Raw genomic sequence first — 14,377 nt, 5'->3', positions numbered from 1 at the left:
GTATATAGACATTATTCCATGAGCTTTCATTGTATTATAACTTGAACATATTTCGTATGAATTATAAATTTCCATTTCTTGAAGAATTTAAATAAATTTTTCTAAAAGTTTCGTACAGTTATATAAAAATTCCTAAATTATGATTTTTTCCCTATTGTTTCAGAATAAAACAAATTTTATACACATATACACACCTCGTTTGTTTTTTATTTTATTTTTTTTTTTTTTTGGTTTGTTTTTTTTTTGTTTTTTGTTTTTTGTTTTGCAGTGGGGTTGGCGTTAAATATTTATATGAAATTTCTTCTCGCTTTATTGTTCTGCCTTAGAAAAACATATCACTTTTCTCGCTTTTTCTGAATTAGTTACTCTGAATAATAAGTACAATACCAATGTTCTTTGCAGTTACACTTAGGCTACTCAAGTCTTGATGTCGGTGTTTATCCCGATGTAGGTGTTTTTCATATTATTGTCTGAAAGCCGAGAGTGAGCAAGTTCAGTAGGAAAAAGCTCTGTGAAGGAAAAGCTGTTTCTTCTTCTCTGAAGAACCTCTAAGACTACTAATTAGTTGATAATTAAGTCTAAAATATATTTAACTTTAGCGTTTGTATTCTGATGTCTGCAAATATAGTATGGATAACTCTAAGTAGAAAAGGTTTAATAACTATATTTAATATGGATGGAATTTTTGTTTTTGTTGTTGTTCAGTTCTCAAAATAGAGTAAACCAATGATGAAAAGTGTTCCAGTCATGACCATCCAGTATGTTTATTAGGATCTAAGACTATTTAACTGGCACTCCGTCGGTTGCGACGACGAGGGTTCAAGTTGATATGATCAACAGAACAGCTTGCTCGTGAAATTAACCTGCAAGTAACTCAGCACTCCACAGCCACTCGTGCCCTTAATGCAGTTCTCAAGGAGATTCAGCGTGACACAGAATGTGACAAAGGTGGCCCTTTGAAATACAGGTACTACTCATTTTTTCCAGCTGAATTGATTGAAGCATAGTGAAATAAAGTGTCTTGTTCAAGGACACAACGTGCTGCCGAGAATCGAACTCACGGCCCTACGATCGTGAGCTGAATGACCTAACCACTAAGCAACAACCCTTCACAAGAGGTCAATATGATCTATTAGGTTATTTCGTGTTCGTTTAAGACGTTAGGGTGTGATTTGAGGGAATCTGCTCAATCTGGTATTTCTGTCTGACTAAGCGACTACATAAAGCGTTACACGATGTTTTAACTATTGTTTCTATTGCTATATAGCTTCAGGTCAACTCTGATAAAATAGAGATATGATAAAATGCATTCCAAGTATGATATTCTCATCGATTTTGCTCCTTTGTTTTAGATAGACAGTATCTACCATCATTCCATTTTAGGGTGTTATATGGGGGAGGTGTTTAACAGTCATTTCTAGTAATTCAAGCGACCACATTCGGGTTCTCACGCTGGTTGTTTATTGTTGCTATTACTCTTTATAATGATCCTCCCCGATCCAGTACAACAATCTTCAAACGCATTCCTGCGATGGCCAAACCACTTTTGTTGATGTATCCTGTCTTATTTTAAAACAGAATAGTATACTATTGAGGGAGAATTGGCTGGTATTGCCAGCATATCGAACGACCATGATGAGATTCTCTCACTGGCTCAATTAAAAAGTGTGTTTAGGATGGGTGAGTGATTGTAATAAGGGTGACGAAATGAAGAGACGGGTGCGTCAGGCGGTGCACAGTTAGCTAGTTTGTGACGCAAAAGTATAACGCTGTATCTATCAATGACTATACATAAGACAGTGTTTCTAACCTTTGGTCTGGAGCTGTGCTATATAGATTAGTAAGGGTGGCGAAGGTGAATTATTTTAATTCTGAAATATTTGATAAAACATAAAATAGTCGTAAATCTGTTTATGCAATTAACCACAAGACAAAGGAGAAGAGAGGAAAGTCTAAACATCACATAGCGACATATCGTTCAGAAAAGCCAGAGAGGCTGTTATCAGATATTGATGAAACACGAGAAGAAATACATCGACGCTGGGGAACTTACGCCCAATGTCTAAACTAACTCGGAACAGATTGACTGACTGATAGGCATAAGGGTTACCTGAAGAACCGCGTTCAATTCATCATATATCTGATAAAATTTGTCCAATACGCGATAGCAGTTGTTCGAGATAACTTCATAAGTCAGCAATATTCGAGTACAAGACGATTGCGTGTAAAACGATTTCATTACATTAGTTTCGAACAATTCTGGCTGACGGCATTTCGAAGCATGTAGAGTTATCTCAAACTGACACCACCACAACCCCTGCCACACCCGGTAGCACTACTAGGGCAAAGAAAATTATCAATGGACCCCAACATGAAAGTCCTCCGAGACAGACCAACCAGTTGATTTTCGTCGGCATTTAACTTGATGTTGGTTTGAGTGTAGATTAGGTTATGCTTGTAGTAATATTTGCCGTGTTGTATATTGCTTGTGGTGGTAATGATGGCAATTTTGGAGTCGGTGCTGGTATTTCATTCTCTTCAAGTCGCCTCTCTTCAACCTCCCCCCCCCAGCGTTTTTCTGAACGCAAATTTGTTTTATCCTTTTCTTATCTGGACCTCTTCATTTTATTACCTTTGCCATCCTCGTTGCAGAACATCTCAGAATGATTTGAAGACACGAAGGATATGTCTTCATGTGTTTTGCTTGGGGGTGTAGAGACTCTGTAGCTGATGTTGGTGGTGTTGCTTCTATTACTGTTGTTGTCAGAGGATTCTGTAGCTGTCTTTTTTTATTGGTATTCCCGCTATTTTCGCTGTTGCTGATGCCACTGTTTTTGTATCTGTTGCTAAGTTTACTGCTGTAACTGTTGCTGATCCTGCGGTTAAGTGCCCTTACTGGTATTGTTGATGTTGTTGTACCTATGGTATCGGAAACAGCGGGTTGGGGTGGGGGTAGAGGTTCCACGCTTTCACTTTCTGTAGTGAACAGGCGGCTTTCAGTGGGTTGGTATCATCACATACTTAACACTTGGAGATGAGACCGTCCCCTACAACATATAGCTCTGTCCCATTCGGCAGCTGAATTAGTACCGGGATCTTTTCCATGCATTTTGGTCTCAATTCTAATAATACCTCTAATCATATTCCGGACAAAGTATCCTGTCTGCATTATTCTACGTCCAGGAGAGTGTCACTTCCTTCCAGCATGGCGCACGTTGCAAGCTAACAGATGTGCAGTTCTGGTGACAAACCGGATATTTTCACCCTCACTGTCCGTCTTTCCGGAAAAGTGACAAAGAGGACAAATTCCTCATTCTTACATAGAATAACGGAATGCTTTACTTCATTGGCAATCGTTGAGAAATTGTACATCACTGGCACTAAATTCTCAGGTGCAGGTGAAGGAATTTATATCCACACCTACATCTCATAAGTGCTTTCTCCTTTGAGTGAGTGAAGATCATTTCTACTCAGTGATTTGTTTACAGATACATGTTTATAAATTATCGTCCTTCTGATTATAGTTTCCATAATGCGCACGGACGTAAAATAGTTATTATGATAGATTTTTATTAGATGTTCAGCATTTAGTAAACCGGTGTGTTTGTCCGCTATAGAAGCCTTTACGATATTTGCTGTCGTTTTTGCGAAGCACTCCACCTCTATGGTATTGGTGTTGCAAGTGGAGCATTCTATAAAGCATAAATCCTATATAACTTTTTTGTTGGATTTTTTGTGTAGGCTTTCATCCAGTTTTTGCTTTTCTTTGCTGCTGTTTTACCTTTGTACTTTTATTTGGCTATATTAGACAAGCCGTGTTCTTTACTATGGATAACCTTAACAAGTGATGTTATAGCACTGCTAACACTGTAGAGCACGGTATTGACTTATAAAATCATTTAATATACTTTATAGTATATTATGGTTGCATAACAAAATACTGTATCCCTACAGGTCATTAACATGGATAAAATATGAACAGCTTATGAGCAGAAGGAAAAGTCTTACTACTAGGCATCTGCATTAAATGTGCCTCAGAAGTGGCTATGTGATAAGTAGCTTGCTTAACAACCACATGGTTCTGGGTTCAGTCCCACTGTGTGGCACCTTGGGCAAGTGTCTTCTACTATAGGCTCGGGCCGAACAAAGCCTTGTGAGTGGATTTGGAAGACGGAAACTGAAAGAAGCCCGTCGTATATATATATGTATGTATATATGTATGTATGTATATGTGTGTATATGTTTGTGTGTCTGTGGTTGTCCCCCTAGCATCGCTTGGCAACCGATGCTGGTGTGTTTACGCCCCCGTAACTTATGTCCCCATAACTTAGCAGTTCGGCAAAAGAGACCGATAGAATAAGTACTAGGCTTACAAAGAATAAGTCCTGGGGGTCGAGTTGCTTGACTAAAGGCGGTGCTCCAGCATGGCCGCAGTCAAATGACTGAAACAAGTAAAAGAGTAACTCAATAAAACACCTGCACCGATTCAACGTCTTATCAAGATAATACGCACAGTTGTGGAACCTGACAGTCCGGGCTCTGATTTATAACAGCATGGGAATTAACGAACTTTTAGCACAGAGGAAACGCGTGGTAACACTGAGCCAGTGCCACCAGCTCCTTCAACTTGTTCTTTACTATACTAATCCAGTATTTAATCCCTTTTTTACATATTAAGTTTTGTGGCTCGCGCGCCTGACAATGCTTACGCGCGTGCGCATCTGCGTGTGTGCGCGCACGCGTGTGTGTGTATATGTAAAGAAAATTTTCGTTCCCATATATCAGGTCATCCCATAAGTTCTGTCCGAATTTTAAATAAAGAAAACAAGTGATCAAATGTTATAGTTAATTAAAATTTAACCATCAATGTATTTTCCCTGATTATCTATGACTTCCTTCCATCTATTTACAAGCTTTTTAATCCCATCAATGTAAAAGTCTTTTGGTTTCAAAGCGAAGAACTCTGAAATGTCAGTTTCGACCTCCTCCTGGCTGCTTGCAAAAGTTATGTCCCACAAATGATTCTGTAAACCACGAAACGAATGGTAGTCTGAAGGAGCAAGGTCGGGAGAATAAGGTGGATGAGGAATTTTTCCAAACCAAGTTCTTCGATCTTCTGTGATGTGATCTTTGCAGTGTTGGTTCGCGCATTGTCCTCATGAAACATCACTCCTCTTTTTCTTCAAAGCTTAGTTCAAAAGCTCTAATTGCTGACAGTAGACTTGAGCATTGATTGTTGCATTAGGTGGTAACAATTCAAAGTGAATTACTCCTTTGCAATCCCACCAGATAGAGAGAAGAAACTTTTTATCCCAAGCTACTGTTTACGACGTTTAACATTTTGATGGAAGATCCATTTTTCGTCACCAGTCACAAGTCTATCCAAAAAGGGTGAAATGAATTCGCGAGAATAGAGAGAAGAGCAGATGTCAACTCGGGATTTGTGGTTGTTTTCGGACAATTCCTGAGGCACCCATTTTTTAAGTTTAGGAACCTTTCTAAGTTGTTGAAGATGACGATGAACAGTTGTATGATTTGAACAAAGCTTTATTGCCAATTCTTCAACTGATAATGCCAGATTTTCTTCAAGTAATGCCTCAAGGAGCTTATCATCAAACTCAACTGGACGTCTTGTTCGATCTTCATCCTCAAGGCTGAAATCTCCACTTCTGAATTTTGCAAACCATCTTCTACAAGTTCTTTCATTCAAGCATTCTTTCCCATAAACTGAGTGTATGTTTCGAGTCGCTTCGGCTGCAGAGTTTCCTTTTTTGTACTCATAAAGCATTATGTGCTTCAAGTGCTCTTTGGATACTTTCATGTTAGAAAGGGCCTTGATCAAAGGAATTTTAATTTTATTATTCTGTAAAATAACATTTAATTAGTTTAAAGCTACACAAATGCATAAAATTAATTTTTAATTCCATTAGACATTCTAAAATACTATTAAATTTCACTCAATTTTAAAAAAAGGTAAAATCGGACAGAACTTATGGGATGACCTGATACTTCTCTCTAGCAGATATTTTCCATTCGATCCATCTAGAGTCATTTCCCTTGTCTTAAGTAGCAATCACGTTTTAAAGTTTCTCTTATACGGGGAAATGCGAGATCAAAACGTGATTTGAGCTGTTTCTGCTAGCGTTCATGTATTTTCTTTTGAATTTGATTCCGACATCACCGTCTGACAACCTCTTTGAATTTTCCGCGATACGAAACAGCAGTCAACCAATTTGAGTACACTCTCTATTATTTCTTTACTCCGTGAATACAATTACCGTACACACACACAAACTCTCTCTCTCTCTCTCTCTCTCTCTCTCTCTCTCTCACACACACACACACACACTCAAACACACACATTTATATATAAAGATGCATATGCATGTACACACATTTAACACACACACACTCACACAGGAGACAGAGGTGGAAGGAGAGAGAAAGAGATAGATAGATAGACAGACAGACAGACAGACAGACAGGTAGGCAGGTAGGCAGACAGGTAGGCAGGCAGGCAGGCTGGCAGACATGTTGGTAGATAGGTAAGTAGGTAGGTAGGTAGATAGGTACGTACGTACGTAGATATGTAGGGAGGAATGTAGGGAGGAAGGGAGAGCGTAAAGAAGGAAGGAAGGAAGGAAGGAAGGAAGGAAGGAAGAAGGAAGGAAGGAAGGAAGGAAGGAAGGAAGGAAGGAAGGAAGGAAGGTAGATAGGTAGGGGAGGGGTGTAGAGAGGGAGAGAGGTCACCTACCTATCATTGTTAACCTTTCGCATCAACAAATTATTGCTACCATCAACTTATATTTATTTATACGACTTAAAAGGTTCCAGTATCCCCTTGGCCACCGCGATGGCTAAAACAGTCAACTATGACACAGCAATTTTATTAACATAATCTAGCCACAAATACAATCCATTGAACGAGTGAAGGGTAGGCCTCCTCTTGGTCGGCATATCTACTAGAAATAGGTACCCTTTCAATTCACACTGTAAAAATCATGGATCTCTTCGGTTTGAACGGCAGTTTTTTCTAGCGGTGTCATATGAAATTGTCACCCACAATTATGACCCTAGTATCGATCTATTGCATTTCAATCTGTTTTAGGGTTAGGGTTAGAGTTAGGGGTGGGGGAAGGGTATCTTCTTTTCTTCACAAATGTAAATAAACCCAATCTGTTTCTTAAAAGAGGGACATATTCATACGGTACAATGCTTTTTAGCTCAATAGACGTCACTGATTGGTTGAAATTGCAGAAATTGAAGAAAAAACAACAAATATCTTACAAACTATAGAATTTTCTCAATAAAGCCAAGAGAAAAAGATGTTTTATAAACACATTCTACCATTATACGAAGTTTAAATTTTTTTAGTTACCTAGAAATTGTTAAAAACTGCCGTTCAAACAGAAAAGATCCAAAATCATAAATAAGAAAGTGCTAAATTAGATAATGCATCTAGGTGAAGATAACTTATCTAATGAAATCCTTACAATAGGCGAGATAGTCACGGCTGGAATACTTTTGCGCTTGGTAGATCAGGGCCAATCTGGAGTTAGACAATAATAATCAGAAGAATTTATAGAAATGATCGATTTATTACAAAATTGCAAAAGTAATGAATTACATAATTCCTTGATACCTTTATACTTCAACTAACAAGAAACACCGTCGGTATGTTGAATTCGCGCTGGCAGAATCGTTAGCACACCGGTATTTTTGTTGCGGTATTATTCAATTTTGTTGAAGAGGTCAGTTTTCTAATTTATTTGTACGAATTGCTGATTTCCAGTTCTCAATCTAATTAAAATTTTCTTCTGATTGAAATTTCATTTAGATTTAATCAAATTTTTCCATTCTGCTAATGCAAATTAGATAGATTTTTGTCTCCAGATTTCAGATACTGAAAACTACGCTAACCGCTTAAGAGCAATTGCCTCCCTTTAGAAGCCACTCTTTTCGATGAATAATCTTTCACAATATGATGACGACAGACAACTGAACAAATGCGAAAGTATCGATAGCTTTGTTTACCAAATTATGATTATCAATTATGTTTTATTATTTTTTTATCTGTTTTTCTTTATCCTTCACTATTGGCAGAATCGTTACAGCATTTGACAAAACGTCTCAGAATATTTGTTCTTGAACTTTACATTCTGAGTCCAAACCCCACCGCGACCCGCATTGCTTTCATCTTTCCATGTTCGACAAAATAAACTACCAGTGAAAAACTGCTCCTTTATTTTCAACTGTTCCTCTCCTCCAAATTTAAGGCCCCATTCCTATGTTAAACACATTTATTATCATCACTATTGTTGTCATTGATAATGATGTTATTGTTGTTATTTTTGTTGTCGCAGTCAAGGCGGCGAGTGTAATTGACTAGATCCCTTCCCTAAATTTCAAGTCATGTGCCGCCTATAGTAGAAAAAAAAATTATTAGCACGCCGGGCAAAATGTTTAGCGATATTTCGTCCGTCTTTATGTGCTAAGTTCAAATTATAACGAAGTTGACTTTGCCTTTCATTCCTTTCGGGTCGATAAAATAAGTACCAGTTGGGTACTAGAGTCAATGTAATCGGCTATCCCTTCCCTTGAAATTGCTAGCCTTGTGCCAAAATTTGAAACCATTGTTGTTGTTGTTGTTGTTATATTATTATTATTATTATTATTATTATTATTATTGAGTGAGAGAGCAGTTCATGCCATCAAAGTGACACTGGGGTAAAATATACGAAGCCCAATATACCCATCATGACTACCCGTCTGATAAGGGTACACCAGGCACATGCATCACAACCATATGTGCGCGACATGGTGATCTCATATCAAGATAAACAGCGCATGACCTTGCAGGTGGAGCCCAGTTAGAATTTTCTTCAGGTTGAGTAGCCCATCCCGCTCAAAAGGTCCCTGAATAAGGGTTGTTTAAGGTTGTTGAAAGAACCACCCATGTTTCCAGAGGTGAATTATTCAAACCCCCAAGAATCCCTCTCAACACATGGCTATGATGCTCCCCCACTACTTCTGCTCGTGATCAGAGATGCACATATCGTCAGCCACTAAGGGACATGCTCAACTGGTTAAGGTCAAACAACTGACAAGCAAATCTGGCAGAATCGTTAGCACGCCGGGCGAAAGGCTTTGCGGTATTTCGTGCGCCGCTGCGTTCTGAGTTCAAATTCCGCCGAGGTCGACTTTGCCTTTCATCCTTTCGGGGTCGATAAATTAAGTACCAGCTACGCACTGGGGTCGATGTAATCGACTTAATACCTATGTCTGTCCTTGTTTGTCCCCTCTGTGTTTAGCCCCTTGTGGGTAATAAAGAAATAGGTATTTCGTGCGCCGCTGCGTTCTGAGTTCAAATTCCGCCGAGGTCGACTTTGCCTTTCATCCTTTCGGGGTCGATAAATTAAGTACCAGCTACGCACTGGGGTCGATGTAATCGACTTAATACCTATGTCTGTCCTTGTTTGTACCCTTTGTGTTTAGCCCCTTGTGGGTAATAAAGAAATAGGTATTGAGCAGAATATTTGCTGTAGCCCATCTTTTATACCAAGACAAAACAATGTACATGATAACACTTCCAATCAGTTAAGATCAGAAGCCATGAGAGCCACTGCCTGGTACTGCATCAGGGCATTTATTATTATTATTATTATTAGTATTATTATTATTATTATTATTATTATTATTATTATTATTATTATTATTATTATTATTATATGTTTGACTTTTTCATTGTATTTGTACAAGTTGGCTACAAGTCTCACCCAAAGACCTCAAGAGACAAGAAGTTAGAAGTTCACGGTGTTATGCCTAGGGTGTCATATTTTTGGTTTTGTACATAGTATTGTTCTAGAGAATGTTTAAGAAAACACAAGAAAATTATAAGCTGGTTTTAAAATTTGAAATCACATAGATAGTAGGATACGGGCAGTTCCCATGAGCACTATTGTTTGAATTTCTGCCATTTTGGGGTTTCCTGGTTTCTGAGCTAGGTAGGAAGTAGACCCTTATTATTGCTGTTGTTATTATTATTATTACTATTATTATTATTATTATTATTATTATTATTATTGTTATTATTATTATTATTATTATCAGTATTGAGTGAAAGAGCAACGTATGCCATCAAAGTGACACTGGAGTAAAATATGCAAAGCCCAATATACTCATCATGCCTACCTGTCTGATGCATCACAAACATATGTGCGCGACATAGTGATCTCATATCAAAATAAAAAGCGCATGACCTTGCAGGTGGGGCCCAGTTAGAATTTTCTTCAGGTCGAGTAGCCCATCACGCTCAAACGGTTCTTGAATAAGGGTTTTTTAAGGATGTTGAACGAATCACCCAAGTTTCCAGAGGTGAATCATCCAAACCCTAAAGAATTCTTTAAAATACATGGCTATGATGCTCCCCGCACAACTTCTGCTCGTGATCAGAAATGCGCATATCATCAGCCAATAAGGGAAATGCTCAACCGGTTAATATCAAGCAACTGACAAGCAAATCTATGGTATTGAGCAGAATATTTGCTGTAACCCATCTTTTACACAAAGACAAAACACGTATATGATAACACTTCGAATCAGTTAAGATCAGAAGCCCATTTCATTTCTCAGAGTTCTCGATTTCACTTGCTACTTTTAATTTTGTAAGAGCGGACAACTTGTTTTCAAGGGTTTCACAAGTTCTCTTTCTACGATACTTAACATCCGAGTACCAATCTCAAAATCCTCAATAAAACAGTTTTCTGAGCATGTTCTACCCTTATGTCAATCCCAATTTCTCCAGCAAATTTCTCAACCATTATTATTACTTAAGCTGTCGAGTTCGTAGAACAGCTAGCGCTCCGGATTAAATGCTTGGCAGTATATCTTCCGCTTTTACGTTCTGGGTTCAAATTCGGCCGAGTTTGACTTTGCCATTCGTTCTTTTGAGGTCAATAAAATAAGTGCCAGTTGAGTGCTGGGCTCGATGTAATCGACTATCCTATCCCTTCAAAAGTGCTATCCTTGTACCAACAATTAGAACGAATAATTGTTGTTGTTGTTGCTGTTGTTGTTGTCGTCGTCGTCGTCGTTGTTGTTGTTGTTGTTGTTGTTGTTGTTGTTGTTGTTGTTGTTGTTGTTGCGGTTAAGACGGCGAGCTCGCAAAATCGTTAATCCGCCTGACAAAATGTTCAGCGGCCATTCTTCCGGCTTTACGTTCTCAGCTTTGCGTTTCAGCTTTGCGGGATAGATAAAATGAGTACCAGTTAAGCACCGGGGTCGATTGCATTGACTAGTTCCCACACGGTAATTTTCAGTATTTGTACCAATAGTAAAGCTGGCGGGATCGTTAGCACGCCGGGCAAAACACTTAACAGCATTTCGTCCATCTTTATATTCTCTGTTCAAATTCCGCCGAGATCGCCTTTGTCTTTCATCCTCTTGGACGTTGATAAATTTAGTATCATTTGAGCAATAGGAGCGATGTAATTGCCCAATCCCGTTGCACTAAAGTTTCTAATCTTGTGCCAAAATTCTGAGTTGAAATCCATCACATTCAGTTCGACTTACTTCTTTAAGGTGACGATAATAATTGATTGTTCCTTTCCTAAATATTTTAGGCCTTTTAATGCTCTTTAAGTGACAGGACAGAAATTGTGGTCACTGTGGACAAGATACTCTTTGTAACGATGGAATAGACCGCCATCTATGTATACATAGATATACTCTTAAACACATATTTAGGCGCAGGAGTGGCCGTGTGGTAAGTAGCTTGCTAACCAACCGCATGGTTCTGGGTTCAGTCCCACTGCGTGACACGTTGGGCAAGCGTCTTCTACTATAACCTCGGGTCGACCAAAGCCTTGTGAGTGGATTTGGTAGATGGAAATTGAAAGTATATGTGTGTGTATGTATGTGTGTGTGTGTGTGTGGTGTGTGTGTGTGTGTGTGTGTGTGTGTGTGTGTTTGTATGTGTTTGTCTCCCCAGCATCGCTTGACAACCTATGCTGTTGAGTCTACGTCCCCGTAACTTAGCGGTTCGGCAAAAGAGACCGATAGAGTAAGTACTAGGCTTACAAAGAATAAGTCATGGGGTCGATTTACTCGACTAAAGGCGGTGCTCCAGCATGGCCGTAGTCAAATGACTACAACAAGTAAAAGAATAATCATTCAAATGTGTATATGTGTTTATGCCAATCTATATACATACTAGCACGTGTATAAATATAATCTGTAACTTATATCGATTCCAGATTTTAGCATAATACCAGCAATCCGACGAGGGGTGGGAGTTAAGTCGATTACATCTGTACTCAACTGGTTCTTGTTTTATAGACCTCGAAATGAGGAGAGGCAAAAGTGACCTCGGCGGAATTTGAACACAGACAGACGAAATTCCGCTAAGCATTATGTCCGGCGTGCTCAGGATTCTATCAAAAATCACCGCCTTACTCTATAACTTAAATTGAGTACTCCTTTTTTTGTTATAACGGAAATGTGTGTGTATTTATGTAAAAGTGTGTGTGTACATGTGTGTGTACATCTGTGTGAGTGCGTGTGTGCAAGTATATATCTGTAACTAATGCAATTAAGTTTTAGCGCCATTTTATGTGATGATGATGATGATGATTCTGGCGGTGGTGGTAGTGTTCGTCGTGGTGGTGGTGGTGGTGGTGGTGGTGAGGCGGGGGTGTTGTACAGATGGTAACCACAAGCTTTACATCATGCTAGTAACACAACCTGATGTCGGCGCTGGAATGTATGCACTTTTACATACGTGCGTGAATATACATATATGCGTGTGTGTATATGTGTGTGTGCGTGTGTGTGCGCGTGCGTGCGTGCGTCTGTGCGTATATATATATATATACACATATATGAATATGTATGTATATATATATATATGTATGTGTATATATATATATATATATATATATATATATATATATATACATATATGTGTGCATACACACACACACACATACACACACACAGAGGGTGCAAGGGGAGGAGTTCATAGCTGCACGCCTGTGCTTCTGATCTGGCGATACGCGAGTTGTGGACCGGAGCGTTGTCCTGCAGGAGGAGGATGCCTTTGCTGATCTTGCCCCGCCTCTTGATTTTGATAGCTTCTCTTCTCTTAATTTCCTCAAAAGTGAAGCATAATAGGCTCCTGTAATTGTGGTACCCTTTGCCAGGAAATCTGTCATCACTACTTCCGTCCTGGTCCCAGAAGACTTTGAGCATAACCTTGTCAGCGGAGGTGCTGCACCCTTGCCTTCTTTGGAGGAGGTGAGTCACGGTGCTTTCACTTCATTGATTGCTGGGCTTTGGTCTATGGATCATAGTGATGGACCCAGGTTTTATCCTGTGTGATCAGTCTTTTGAAAAATTTTGACTCATCTTCGTGGCACATCTCCAAATTCATCCTCGAGCACTCACGCACTCGTTCTTGCTTCTGGAAAGGTGTGAGCAACCTGGAAATCCATCTGGCAGATACCTTTTGCATATGCAAATGGTCATGAATGATAGTTTCCACAGACCCGGTACTAATCTTGACCTTATGGGCTATTTGGCGAATAGTTATGCGTTGACCTTCCAAAATGGCAGCCTCAACTTGACGGACAGACGTCTCATCAACGGCAGAAGGGGGCGACCAGATCTGGAAGCTGTTTCCACAGAGTTCCGACTATGTTTGAATTCACAATGCCAGCGTTTTACAAGGTCATATGATGGGGCATCATCACCATAAGTTACTTTCATTTCATCAAAAGTCTCCCGTGGTGTGCGTCCTTTCAAATACAAAAACCAGATCACTGCTCGACACTCAACAGGCTCCATTTCCCACTTGACTCAGTTCAAACACCTGTAAATCAGAAACCACAAGTAGTTCAGAGCTGTAATTCGCTACTTAATATATAGAGGTATAAATAAGTGCACATGCAAAATTTCAGCTAGATCAAACAACTGCAAGTGGGTCAGGGGCATTACTTATTGAACGCCCCTCGTATAGAGGATAGAATTAAATATTCTTTCTTTTACAAGTATTAAATTGTATGATATCCCAGAAGCACAAAATATACTTGACCATATAAACAACACATAATAATATTGATTTTTTTTACATAAGTACAAGGCTCACATCAGGGGACTATTTTTCCTCCACTTCCGGACTCGTATTTTGTTTTATCAGTCCTAAAAGGTATGAGGAGCAGAGTTAATCTCGGATAGATTTAAACTCAGGCTGTAAAGAGACGAAGTTAGATACTCACTTAGGAATGAGATCAGAAATTTTAGTGGAAGGGTTAGTAATTTATTAGTGATTTATTTTATCAAATCATCCCTTTATCATATCAAAGCATGAAGGGCAAAGTTT

Source organism: Octopus sinensis, linkage group LG17 (genome assembly GCF_006345805.1).
Source record: "Octopus sinensis linkage group LG17, ASM634580v1, whole genome shotgun sequence".
Taxonomy (NCBI): domain Eukaryota; kingdom Metazoa; phylum Mollusca; class Cephalopoda; order Octopoda; family Octopodidae; genus Octopus; species Octopus sinensis.
The sequence above is the reverse complement of the archived record's forward strand: the minus strand, read 5'-3'. Positions refer to the sequence as shown.